Here is a 13,347-nt window from a genome sequence, read left to right as displayed (position 1 = left end):
AAACATAAACTTCTCACAAAGAGTATTTTGTCATCATCCATTTGGCTACACTCATAATATATATATATATTTTACTGCACATCATAGCAGTCCAAAGTCAAATGTTTTTTTTTTGCTTTAAGGAATAACTTTCCTCTTCCAGAAATTGCGATAAAAGCTTTAAAGTTTTTAAAACAGCAATCCACACGTTGATAACTTTTTTTACACTACTAATTTTTCTTGTAAACCTAGGTGTCTATATTGTCTATTCTCTTCCATCTAGAGAACTTTATAAAAAAGACTGGATCTGTGGTGCCACATTCTCTTCTGTTTATTTGTAAACCCCCCTTACACATATTTGTAGATTATTTTATGGGATATAGAAATCTGATTTGCTTGCAATCGTTTAAAAAGACTGGACTATCTTTTGGGCATCGTTATTCCTGGTGAGAAGCACCTATTTGGTCTTATTGTCCTTTCATATAAGGCTTTTCTTTCCTGGTTGCTTCTGGAACTTTCTGCTGAGCAGTAGACAAGGACACATCACACAGAGAGTTTTCTTTGAATTTTTCCAGTTTGGGTTTCGTGGGCTTCTCACATTTACACACATGTATCTTCCAGCATATTTGGGAGGGCTTTGGTAAGAATTTCTTAAAATCTGGTTCTATTGCATTTTTGCCCTGCCTTTTCCCTCCTGTTTTAACTCCAATTACATGCATTTATATCAATCATTGACTTTGTGTTTCTGAAATTCTGCTCACCATTATTGTTTTTTTTTTTAAACAAAATTTTCTTCTTTAAAAATCAACAATTATTTCAATGATTCACACTCCATTATTGAACCTGTTCAGTGACTATTTATAGGTAATTGTATGAACAATTTTACAATTTTGTAAGGTTAAGTTGTGTGTGTGCATGAGTGTACGTGTGTGTGTGTGTGTGTGTATGTGTGCGCGCGCATGTGCATGCGTCTGATTCTCTGTATCTGTCTATGAATAAGTGAATGTGCATGGGGTACCAAAAGGAGCCTCAGACTCCGATCCCCCAGAGCTACTGTTACAGGAGATTGTGAGCAGCCTCAGGTGGGTGCTAGAAACCAGATATTGGTCCAGGGTAAGAGCATCCCGTGCTATTAGCCTATGAGACATCTCTTCAGAGCCTGTACTTGCAAGATTTATTTGATTTGATGATGTCTCACGGTTTCTGCTTCTTTATCATTTACTCATATGCTCATCTTTTAAGAAATTAGACATATTTCTGAGATTTGATTGTCATTATTTATGACTTTCAATATCTTAATAATTATTTGGATAATTTTATTCAGTGTATTTCTCTCTGTTCCTTGGTTTGGGAAACATTTTCTCACTTCCTTGTGTATTTAGTAAGTTTTAAACTTGTGGTGGTCACTGTGAAGGAGGCACCTGAGGGGATTTCAAGTATTTCAATTTTCCTTCAAATTGTGTTTTGTTTTGAGCAGCAGGCAGTTATATTTCTTTATGGTATATTTTGATCTTGTCTTATCATGCTTAGTTTGTTGCTTCATTATGCTGTCTGATTGTGTGTGTGTGTGTGTGTGTGTGTGTGTGTGTGTGTGTGCGTTGTGGTTTTGGTCTTTTGTTTGTTTGTTTGGTTAGTTTTTGCATACTCATGCTCATATCTTTTGGGTTTAACTTTGATCCCGAGGCCTCCTTCTGCTCATGTCTTAAGGTTTTTAGGTCTAATTTTGATCCAGGCTTATACTAAGTGGCTGAGCTCAGTGAGATGCCCTCACCTAGGCTTGACTAAAGTATATCTTTTCTAGGCTCTGCATATTTTCCATACTTCAATTTACATATTTGCTTCATGGTATCCATTTTGCTGGAGTTTGCCTTTCCTGTTTAAAACCTTACATAGCCAACCCCTGACCTGGTACTTGGTCAGTAACTAATAATAACCTCAGTTAGACTTCTGATAATAATCATCGCTCCCAACTGTGCAGGTTTCACATTTATAAGGTTTCTCCCTGGAAATTCCAGTGATTTCAACAGCCCCTAAGAATAACCTCTGATGTCTGAGTTCCAGAGGATCGATCTCTGCTCACACGTACAATGGTTCTAATTTGATTACCAATTTTTAATTAGCTGACTTGATGTCATGAAAAAGGAGACGATAGAAGAAACATTTCAAAGCAAACCAATTTTCGAATAAAGCACTGTTTTGTTCTCTTGTTTTCTTTTAATGAAATATTTTATCTGTACACATATGTGTGTATGTTGTGTGTGTCTTCGTGTGCATGTGAATGCACACTGAGGTCAGAAAAGTAGCTAGAGTTACAGATGGCTGCTAGGCACCATATATGGATACTGAGAATCAGAGGAGTCCTCTTAAAGACTACCTAGCATCCTTAGCTGTTGAGCCTTTTCTCCAACCCCTGCTTTATAGATTTAACCTAGTGATGTTCTCATTAATTCTAATGCTGTATATATTTTCTTTGTAAAGACTGCCCTAGGTCAGAAGACTGAATGTACAGACAGACGGCTTATAAATGTCTCTCCAACCACACTTAACTCTTAAATACTTTATGTAATTTAGTTATGCCTCAGACCTCTATTCCTACCTCTGAAGTCAACAGTGAGAATTAATTATTGATGATAATGCGTTGTTTAATGGCAACCAGTGTCTAGTCACAACTAACAATGTCAGACCTCAGGATCGAACATTGACCTTGTCAGTGCCTCCAGGCTGTGACAATGCATGCTGTATTTTGGTAGTGAGCAATGAGATACTTGAAAACATGTTCGTTTAAAAACAAGTATCACTTAGTGGGAACGTTTATTGTGTGGGATCCAACTGAAGTTTTAACATTCAGTTCCCCATCAGTGAAAGAGCAGGACTAGCAAACACACGGTATGCTAGATCTTCACATGAGATTTAGATGTCAAAGGAGGCAGATGAAAGAAAGTCTCTCAAGTAACTATTGTCACAAATGTCTAAGTCACAGGAAAAATGCTTTTCATTCTTTTCTCCCCCTAAATGATGGAAAACTTTACAACTACAGGGCGTGTATTCATTAGAATTTAAAAATATAGGAAATTGCCAACACTAATGCGTCTTTTATTTCTTCTTTTCTGTGGATTCTTTTCAATAGTTAGTTCCTGCAAAGTACATCAAATGAAAAAGCCTAGGAAGAACATGCAAGTATTCATTAGATACCTGGAGGAGTAAATACAAAGGAACATTTTCAATGAATACAGATTAGGAAATGTTACTTTTGTTTTCTTTGCTTCTCTGAGAAACCCACACCACTGAACAAATTTTAAATGTTATTTATCTTTGTGCATCAGCCCCAAACCAAAAATTAAAAAGCCACATATATCCAATATGATTGACAGGTATTATCCGTAATGATAGGTTTACTTTGATTTTTAACTTTTCATTAAAGGATACATCCTTTTCTTGATGCCTTTTGGGACATAGCACTCCATTTTAAATAGCAACTGTGCAAACAATTTTAGTGGAGGGAGATAGATTCTGTGTTTTCATTGTGCTTGGTGTGGTTCCTTTATTCATAAGCAAAGTCTTTGTTTGTATTCCCATGCATAACATCGTCTGACATTCTCAGTCATCTGCCTGCTTCATTCCCCATGTTTTGCTCAACTTTCTAATTATTTTAGAAGAAAGCAAATACCAACCATGGTTTCAAGTGGTAAGTATGAAGAAACAACTCACCACAAAAAGGTGTGTGTGTGTGTGTGTGTCTGTGTGTGTCTGTGTGTTTGTGTTTTATGCATGCCTGTGATGTGAATGTTAGTGTGTGACTGTGGGCACCCATTTGTTGTTATGAAATGTGGAAGTCAGAAAGCAACCTCCTGTGTTAGTTCTCATCTTCCACCCTGTTTAAGACAGAACCCCTGGTTGTTACTGCACCTTGAGCTATGGTAGCTGACCCAAGAGCCTCTGAGGATTCTCCTGTCTATGTATCTGGTGGTAAGGAGTGGAATTGTATTTGTGCACTACCAACCATCCTCAGCTTTATCTGGGAGCTGTGGATCCTCCTTCTTGTACACCAAGCACTTTACCTACTGAGCTGTTAAAGTTTTGCTATTAAAATCCCCCTAACTTAGTTGTCCCTGCTTACCTGCACAGTTTGAATTATCAGTTTCCTTTCTCTGGGAAGGTATCATGAATAAGTAGATGAGGCACACAGACAAAGTATCCATCATGCACTGTGACACAGGATGAGATGGTCAGAAGTGGTGGGTACTTTTTTATGAACATCTTCAGTGTTTCTGAACTTCCTCACAATCATGATCCTGCGCCTTTATTGAAAGAATATGAAAAAATATGTAATTTTGATTGATGAGAAGCATGTCTCTTAGATATTTTAATGCTTACCATGTTTGTTATGGGACATCCATTTGCTATATGGTATAAAAGTAGTCATTAATACAGATGATGACTTTTGAAGTTTGATATAGAAGCAGTATTTACCATTCCAATTCTTGAGTCAATAATCTCTTTAAAAATATACATTTACTGTAGCAAAGTTTCTATATTTAAATATTTAATGTATGTTGAATAAAAATTGAGGTTATTGAAACTTTTTATAAGACAAAGAAGCCAAGCCATAATTTCCAAATGGAAAATTTTATTGCCATTGATTTACACGCTTATAAAGAAGGAAGCAAAAGAACATAATCAGGTGTTTGACTCATCAAAGTTAATCAAAATTTTGATAACAATATCTTCCATACAATTGTTGCCTGCACACTGGATTTATTTAATGTCAAAAAACAAAACAAAACAAAACAAAACAAAAAACAAGACCTGAAAAGGTATCAGAACACTCAGAAGCTGCGTTTCCTAAGGACCGTCCGCTAGTTCTTTGGCTTTGCAAGACAGCTAAAAATAGGATGATGCCCTGGCACCTCTGACTTCGTTTGCTATGATTTACACTTGGCTGAGACAAAGGCCTGGGAGTCACTCAAGGAGTTCCAATGTAAAGTCAGGGGTATCTAACCTGTATTATCCCCATTGATGCTAAAGGTACAGAGATAAGAGCCATTGTCCAAAACCTGCAGTCACCTTAGATTCCAGGAACAGCACAGACTGGCAAGACAGATCATACATTTCTCATTAGATCATAGTGGCTTAATGGAGTCATTTTGTGGAACCAGAGATACAATTTCAATCACAGTCAATCACATCACCTCTTGATCAAGACATCTCAGTATCTTTTGCCCACCTGCCCTGGTTTCTTCTTAATTTAAACCTACAAGTCCTATTAATACCCTGATGATGAAGCTGGATCACTGACTCACTTTTCTGCTCACTTTCCCAACATGTTACATTGATGAAATCTCCTATCTCTCTTTTTCACTATTATCATATATTTAGTTGGAGTATTAGTAAGTTTGACTAAGCCCTGCCTGTTACATCTTCCAGAATTCAATGCTTTGAAAGGAAAACTTCCTTAACAATATTGCCAATAAAACTGATCTCTTTGATTATTATAAACAGTTATTTAAAAGACATAAAAACTATGTCTTGTTTTGAGATTATATATAAACCACCTGTCCTACCCCCTTTCTTCCCTCAAAGCCTTCTTATAGACTCAATTTATTCTTTTTTTAAGTTAATGAGCTCTCTTTGTAAATTCTTGAGATATATATTCATAATACTTGCATGTGTGCATTAAGGATGAGCAATTAGTATTGCATAATTAATTGGTATACTCTTTTCTGGAGAGGACAATTTCTCAGTCCCTCTTAGTTGCCTTTAGTGCTTCGTGTCGAACTGATGTCTCATGGACTTTCCTCTATTGACTTTGCATGTCTCTGCATGTCTATCAAAATGCAGAATTGTGGAGACCAGTACTTGTGCTTAAGTCTACAAAATACTCCAATAACTAATGTTCATGGAATATTGTCAAAGATGAAGCAGAAATATTGTAATAACCATAGGATCAAGAATTTTCTATTAAAGTTTGTCTCTTAGTAATGTCAGAATCTACACCTATAAAATTTTATCTACATGACTTCTGAAACATAAGCTGAACAAAGACAATAGCAATAAGCATGCCAAATGTCATTTTTAGATTTCATAAACTAAAATTATTTCATATAAATACTTGACTTTATAAAGTTGTAAACTCCTTTTTTCATTTTTCTTACTTACTGCAAACACACAGTCTGGTATCATCTCTGTATGTAGAAAAGTAAGCAAGTTAGAAGAAATGGTTACACCCAAGAATGCACAGTGATCATACAATGGGGCATGGGAACAACGGGTGGTGTAATTGTATGGCTCATTAATTTTATCCTGTCAAATAGGTGATATTACTTAGTGATTTTTATAAACCATAAGGCACCGTCTGCTTTGGTCTTTATTTCTATCTCTAAGCCTCTATTCTTCATGAATAGTTGATATTGTTTCAAAAACAAAAAAAAATCTATTGAAAACTTGAGAATTAGAATCCATCTACCTATCACACCAACTGTACAAACATGGACTCTTGGACTTTGACTGCTGTCTGATTTTTCTGCTGGCATGAAAGATGCATATTTTAGATCACATAATGTTTTTTTTTTTCAGGAAGAAAGAGCTCATATTTAAAAATAAGCTTTAACAAAGCATAATGACCCAGCTCTGAAATACGATATTTCTTTGGCAGTAAAAACTTATTTCTTAATGATCAAATCCCAAACAGCCTGTGAAAATATGAAATTCAGTAGAAGAAACTCAGTAGAGTTTACAGCTTGAGACAAAGAGAGCTGTGTGCCTCATTGTGTATATTGCATTTGAGAAACTAATGTAGGTATGCAAGATTGTAAAGATTCTCTCCCTGAAAGACCATGAAGTTTTGCAGCCTTGACATACCTACCTCCCACTCCCGCAGACTGCTCTACATGGCTTGATTAGTCACAATAAACTCTACAGCTGTGTTCCATGGCTTTAACTGCAAATGATTAATTTAAGCCAGGAACTCTAATTTACTTCCAAAGGGTTCTTTCATTTAGTACACTTATTTAGAACTCACTTCCTTGGTATTAATCCGATTTTTGTTTTGTCTAAGAAATGTATTTTTTAAAATATATAACATCCCAATATTTTCCAAGTTAATATCTTACTCAAAATGGGCATCTGCTTTATGTGAAACCTAAAATGGTCATATATACATGTATATGAATATATACATTTATATCCATGGACATGTAAATAGCAAAAATGAGCTATGAACCACATCATCAAGTAGAATTTAAAACAAAACTTCATAGAAGAAAAAGAAAGGGTTGTTTCTGGTCAGATAAACAAATGTACAAATAAATGTATGTATATATGTGGAATTTGACTTTCCTTCTACGGTGAGTCAAACATGATATATGTGTTAATGACTTTTATCATTACTCTGCTTTTTTAGAAAAGAGGAAAACAGTAAAGCATCATTTGAATTATCTTTGTTTGCTGCTACTCTGCAGACTGATTCTGCTAAATGAAATTAGTTGCAGGCACTGGCAGAAATTAAGAACCCTAGGTTTCTCAGAATCTACATGGTAAGGAAAAAAAGCCAATAAATACAAGTTGCACTCTGACCCCCATGCACACACTTTAGTATGTGACACACACACAAATAATTCAATTCAACAAAAAATTTAAAAAGCTAAAACAAAGGCTCAAACATACTGTAGAGGAAAGCAATCATCTGATTTGATAAGACAGAAGGATTGACTGTGTCTCCTACATCTATACACTTAATCTCTAATAAACCTAATAATAATTAGGGAGTCACGTGGTCACACATCACTACCCCCAAGTATGTACACGTGTCTTATACACACCTGTGAAATGAAAGCATGGCATAGCCAAATTCTTTCTGCCACAGTTTTGCATATCTACAGATTTTCTTTTTTTTTGGGGGGGGGGGTTGGAAATTCCCTGAGGATAATGAAGCATCAATCAGCATGCACACTCTCCTTTGCAATACAGAGTGTGGCAGGAGCATGTTGCATGCACACTTGCGACAGGGTTTTGTGCATGCTTGATGTTTTATTATTTGGCATTCTACCTCCGCATCCATAAAGTGATACAAGGGTGCTTGCCTCATGCACTTATCATGAAAGAGTTTCTGGTGTCAATTTCACCATGACCCACAGTACAGGAGGGATTAGGGTAATGTCAGGTAGGCCTTCTGTTCAAGCAGCCTGGGGCACAATGGAAAAGAATAGACCCAGAACAGGAAGCTAATACTGGAAGGAAATTTTTATTCTCTGTCATTAGAAAAAGAAAAAAGGGAAACCTCTTTGCTGAAAAATTATCTTGTAAGTCCTGTCTTTACTTTTACTGTAAGTAGAAATAGAAAATAGGTGGCCCACTGTGACATTCTGTCACAGACACCAAGGAGAGCTGAAAAACCTCATCTCCATCATAAACTTAAAGGCATGGAGATGATACCTAATCACTTACGGTGCTCGTTTATGAGATGGGCCTAGAATAACTGCTTTACAAATCAAGTCTCTTGGTATTTCCCCCATCGTTCTCTAAGGTGCTTGTTAAAAGTGTATGCTTCGGTCTCTCAAAATGCCTTGGTAGCACCACTCAACTTGAAGACGTGAGTTTCATTCCTGGAACACAAGTGATGGAAGAGAGAACCTGCCCTTCCCATTAGCTCCTGTTATGCTTGCACATTGCCATATATATATATATATATATATATATATATATATATACTAAAATTGATGTGCACTCTCACCCTAAACCAATGGAATCAAAACTCTAGTATGGATTTGGGGGATACATAATGCACTCATGTGAAAGAACAACCAGAAGACCTACTTCAACAATCTCTATTTGGCTTTCATTTTTAATTGGTTTTTCCATTTTTCATTTGTGTTTGGTGTTTCATTTCCCATGCATTTTCTTTCACGTGTGTGGCTATACCTATGTGCATGCTTGTGGAAGCCTAGGGTTGTTAACATGAATCGTCCTCAGTAACTTATCCACATTAAAGCAAGGTTCCCTCACTCAAATCCTAGGCTGTCCAGTGAAGCAAGATTCCCCTGCTTCTGTAATCTGCTGTCTCTTCCTTCCGAGCGTGGGGTCCTAGGCAGGATGCCACACCCACCTGACATTTATTAGTATTTCTAGGTTTTATCTCCCATTTCTAAGCTTCTGTGGCAAGTGCTTCTGAGATATCTCAACTCCAATCCTCCGAAAGTCTGTCTGGAAATGAATTAGTAAGACTCTTGACCCCTAGTGCATATAGTTATTATATCTTAATATTTACAGACAATTGACATTGTCTGACATACTCAGAACTTTTAAGATCTGCTGATTATTGGGAATGCCAGGGCTAGGAAGCAGGAGTGGGTGGGTTGGGGAGCAGGGTGGAGGGAGGGTATAGGGGGCTTTGGGGATATGTAAATGAAGAAAATATCAAATAAAAAAAGAAAATGTAAATCTGGGTAGAAATTAAGTTATTTCTTTCTCCATTGGTGTTACTAACTCCTGTGATGTAAGAATCCTGTGATGTGATGCGTTATATCTCTGACACACAAAAAATATTTATTTCAACTGCAGAAGGCTATCAGTAGAGATGAGGACATACAACTCTGTCTTTGTACGTTATTAATTTTCTTAAAAAGCATTCATTGTAAAATATGATACGTCCTATTTGGTTCACCAATTTTCAACATCTTGTTAACTTTGATTAAGACCAAATCTCTACAAAATCTCTCTGAATCCTCTATATAACTCTATCTCCCCCCCCCCGTATTCCTTGGAATCTCAGAACAATAATAGGAGTGTGGCTCTCATCGGTGATCTGTACTATATCCTCAAAGGAATTTATATATTGTTCTGTCTTCCCATCTCTGTGTCCAAAGTAATCGCCTCTGTGTTTGAGGTGACATAATCTTTCAATTGCTTATTTTTCATGCTGTCATGGTCTTCAGAGTTATTCATATTAATACACATAACACTAGTTGGCTCATTTTTAACCCCAGTACTGTTTCATTGTATGAATATATGTATTTGAGAATGTGTGAGAAAGCTTTTTCTTGACTCATACAGAATCCTTGGCTTGCACAAGGATTGCACATTTAGTAGAACTACAATTTTTATTTTCAGATGTCAGTTACAAATGTGTCAAAATGCATCTCGCCTTAAATTTCACTTAACTCATGATTGGTGGGATAGCACTTATTTCCATGTGCATAACAACTGTGTTTTCAGTCTCTGTGATCTCTCGCTCATTTTCATGGTACGTTTTCATCCATCATGCCCCTTGATGCTGTGTTGTTGGCTTGTAGATGTGACTGTAATTGGGATGCAAAGCTTTTGTTTGTTTTCAGGTTTAGCATGAACTTTGTCCTCCAGTGTAGCACATCTTTTATTTTAGTCTGAAACACATTTTTATTTTAGTCTTTTATAACTTCATACAAGTATATGAAGTATTCCAGCAATATTTATCTTTTATTAACCTATCTTCTTAACCATTACCACTCCTCCTGAAATCTATCTTTCCAGTAAATCCTCTCCTACATGAATCTGATATTTTAAATGACACCCCAAGTTTAATTAGGGATAGCTACATGCATGGGCTTGGATGTGAGGTTATTTATTGAAACATGTGCAACTTACCAGACAAAATACCTAACCAACGCCTGCATTGATTTTTCTGAGACTGTTTTACCTCAGTAGATTTTACAAATTCATCCATTTTCCTGCAAATTTCATTTTTCTTTACAGTTGAATAAAATTTCTTAAGGATGCTATTCTGGATTCTTTTGTTTTAAACCTTTAACTTTCCACTTTATATCACCATAATTTTGTATATTTATTTGTTCAAAAAGTTAAGCCATTTTGGAAAAATTATGAACTTAATTACTTTAAAGTAAAACAAAATAAAAACAAAACAAACAAACAAAAATGGAAACCCTTGCAATAATGGCTAGGAAATGGAATTTAGCGTAAGTGCCCACCAATTAATGAATGATGGTGAAAATATGGTACATATACATGATGAAATTTTATTCAACTATAAGAAATTTACTATCAATTTGTCCTATTATCCCAAGTATTCGGTTTGTACCTTATGATATCTATACAATAAAACTCAGACAGTGTGTTCTGAAGGCCAATGCTGCATAGATAATCTGTTTTTCTCTATATATAATAGTATGCCAGAATAAACCACATATACCATAAATGGCCTATTATTATAATGTCCAAATTCTAAATATCGACTTCTTTGATCAGATGTTAATATCACTACACCTGAATGTATCATTACTAAAATGGCCTTGTCAGTTTTTTCCTGTTAATCTGTCACTTGTTGACACTGACATTTTCTGGCGACGTTTTTACAATGTGGTAATTACATCTTTTGAGTAGATTTCTTTTTCATCTGTGTTGTTTGTTGCTATGGATTTCTCTCACTTTTGTTTCAAATTCTGTATTTCACATGTAAAAATGCCAATTATAGTCAACAATTAATTTTTCTACATTCACGGCTTTTTAGAACTTCTCTGTAGATTTTTTTTTTGTTAATTTTGTGTGTTTCTAAAATTTCTATTTAAAAATATACTCATGTTTATCGTAAATATTATTATATTTGACCAGTTTTTAATTGTCTCTTGTTTTCCTTTTTATTTATAAATGATAATTTAAAAAGTTGTGGTTTTTTTCTTCTATTGTTTTGCAAGATTTGCATCCAATTTCAAATTTTTAACCAGGTGTAACCTTTTTTAATTTTTTTTTAAATTAAGATTTTATTAATTGTATGTCTGAGTACTCTATCTGCATGTACACCTGAGGGCATCAGATCACATTATAGATGGTTTTGAGTCACCATGTAGTTCCTAGGACTTGAACTCTGGACCTCTGGAAGAGCAGCCAGTGCCCTTAATCTCAGAGCCAACTCTCCAGACCCTGTAACATAAAAACAAAACAAAACAAAACAAAAACAAAAACAAAAACAAAACATGCTTAGCACATTAAATATTTCAACAATGCTTGTATGGATGTATAATTTTTCTCAACTTTCCATGCATACCACAAAGACTTCAGCAAATTTCCACATACTTCTATATATCATGTCTGATTTTACATATATACACACATAAATATACAGATTATGAGTGGTTCAAATCAATGGTCTTGCTAAAAATATTATTTTAAGGTCAATAATTATCACTGAAGCATGATTTAATTTATTCAGATTTTTTTTCTACTTTACTATCACAGGAAACAATCTACTTTGGTTATGTACAAGCTTTTATAGTTCCAGCTGGATGTGGTTGAATATTGATTTCATTCTAACATTGACTTGGTGGGTCTGGAGTAAGTCACTGCTTCCATCTAAGCCCAGGCCTGATCCAGTTTATCTTGTATGACTTCCTACAGGAGTTATAGTACGAAAACATTTGGGATGTGTCACCACGGCAACTTGTATATGTGGAACAGAATTGTAGCATCACTGGGAGGGGAGCCCTGTGGTCCTATAGAAGCTCAATGACCCAGGGTAGGGGGATGCTAGGGTGCTGAGGCAGGAGTGAATGGGCAGGTGGGGGAACATCCTCATAGAGGCAAGGTAGGGTAGGGTAGGGGGTTTCTGGAGGGGAAACTGGGAAGGGGGATAATGTTTGAAATGTAAATAAATAAAATAACCAGTAAAATGGAAAAATTATTTTCTTTGAATATCTGAAAATTCTTTGTATTACTTGCTTTAGAAACTTGCAAATATGAATTGATGATTCATCAATCGAATAATAATGTTACCTTATCGGCTCCTCCTGATCATGTTGAAGCATAGTCTGTCTAATTAGTCCTCATTTTGTTTATATCCTCCCCTGTGAAAACTTTTGAGAGCATTTCTTTATTTTTAATCTTCCCATAGCTCATATTAAAGCATCTACATATGTTGTTTTAATTTATCCTGCTGGAATCCTTGATTTGAAAACTGTAACTTATCTACTTTAACTTTGGGAAAAAAAATCTCAGTTAATCTAGAAATAAAAGAATCACTTCAAAAAATATTTATTATTGTTAAGAATTTATTTTTATTTTGATTCTATCTTATGAATTTAGAATTTCATGCTGACATACAATATTTAAAAAAAATTTAAAATCATTTACTTTTGTTTGTATAGATGTTTTACCCGCATTGTGTGTTCTGTGCATGATGTACATGCAATGTTCACAGAAATGAGAAAATGGAATCAGATCTCTCTGGACCTGGAGATACAGACGATTATGAGCCACCATGAGGAAATTGAACTTCAGTCCCCTGAAAGAACAGCCAACATTCTTAACCACTGAGTTATTTCTCCAGTTCCTGTATAATGTATTTTGAATAAGTCTATCCCCATCCCCTTTCTTCCAATGTTTCTC

This window comes from Mus pahari, chromosome 4 (assembly GCF_900095145.1).
Source record: "Mus pahari chromosome 4, PAHARI_EIJ_v1.1, whole genome shotgun sequence".
NCBI lineage: Eukaryota > Metazoa > Chordata > Mammalia > Rodentia > Muridae > Mus > Mus pahari.
Note: the sequence above shows the minus strand (reverse complement) of the source record.